This window comes from Bidens hawaiensis, unplaced genomic scaffold, assembly GCF_021521415.1.
Source record: "Bidens hawaiensis isolate Kalapana, Puna unplaced genomic scaffold, B.hawaiensis_p1.1 tig00022356_1, whole genome shotgun sequence".
Lineage (NCBI taxonomy): Eukaryota > Viridiplantae > Streptophyta > Magnoliopsida > Asterales > Asteraceae > Bidens > Bidens hawaiensis.
The window spans coordinates 65,818-67,129 of NW_027493488.1; positions in this window are offsets into that span (position 1 = coordinate 65,818).

Sequence of the window (1,312 nt, forward strand, 5' to 3'; positions counted from 1 at the left end):
AGCCATATAGATGTTAAATGGCTCGTATTGCTATCTGACACGACATAAAACCTATACAGTCGTATAGGGCTATACGACCGTATAGAAAACTTTTATTTTTATGTATGTGGACTAAGTGTTTATCAGTATGTTTTGGCCAAATGTTTTATTGTTTGCTTAATCATTGATTGATTATTATGTATCAATTATTATAAAATGTAACATAATATAATTTTAAACGAATTTTCTCATGGTACAACTATAAATCATTTAGCCGAGTATACTATGTAAATGTTAATAGACAATTTATTCTATTATAAAATATCATATTTAGCCAAGTATGTTATGTACTTAATACATTAAAATGTAAGATATTAACGTATTAATATTTAAAATTGTGTCCAAAAAATTGTCTATACGACCGTATAGGTCTATACAAGCCGTATAGGTCTATACGGCCCGTATAGGGCTATACGAGGCACTACAAACAATGAACGACAAGTTCTGACACAAAATGACATGATTCAAGTGCTATACGACCATATAGTCCTATACGAGCCGTATATAAAAAAAATGGTGTGTGAGGATCCTAGGTGGTGTGCAAAGATCCTAAGCCAAAAAAAAACCTATAACCTAATCTTTGAATAGATCCATTAATAGTTATTTGGTAACACCCTAATGACGATAGATTATACGTCGGGATGATACGTTGATTACTCATAAGCTCGTAATATAAATATTTATTTCATTCCAAATAATTTGTAAATACACAATGATAATGTGTAAGACCCCGAATCCCGGGAATCCTACAGTTGGTAATCATATTCAAAAATTCTCAAAAATTTAAAACCAAACATGTTCATCTTATTAAAATCAGTTCAGAGTAATCAACAGCGGAATAAATAACATCAAAACTCCCAAAAACCAGGAAAAGTACCCAAAACCAAAATTTAAATGCTTATAGTAATAAATTAAAAGAAACAGTTTGCATTATTAATTCTTCGACTAGATATGCCTTCAACCTCCTGAGTAGCATCCAGCACGTCCAAGCGGTAGCATCCACTTCTAAACCTGAAACTCACTAACATACACACAAAGTCAGCTTGAGCTGAGTGAGTTCAAGTTTTAATAATAGACATTTAAATAAATCATTCCAAGGGATTTATTATAAAAACGGGATTATAAAACATTCTAAGAGTTTAAATATAAAAACGGTATTATAAAACATTCTAAGAGTTTAAATATAAAAATGGGATTATAAAACATTCCCAAAGTTTAAATATAAAAACGGGATTATAAAACATTCTAAGAGTTTAAATATAAAAATGGGATT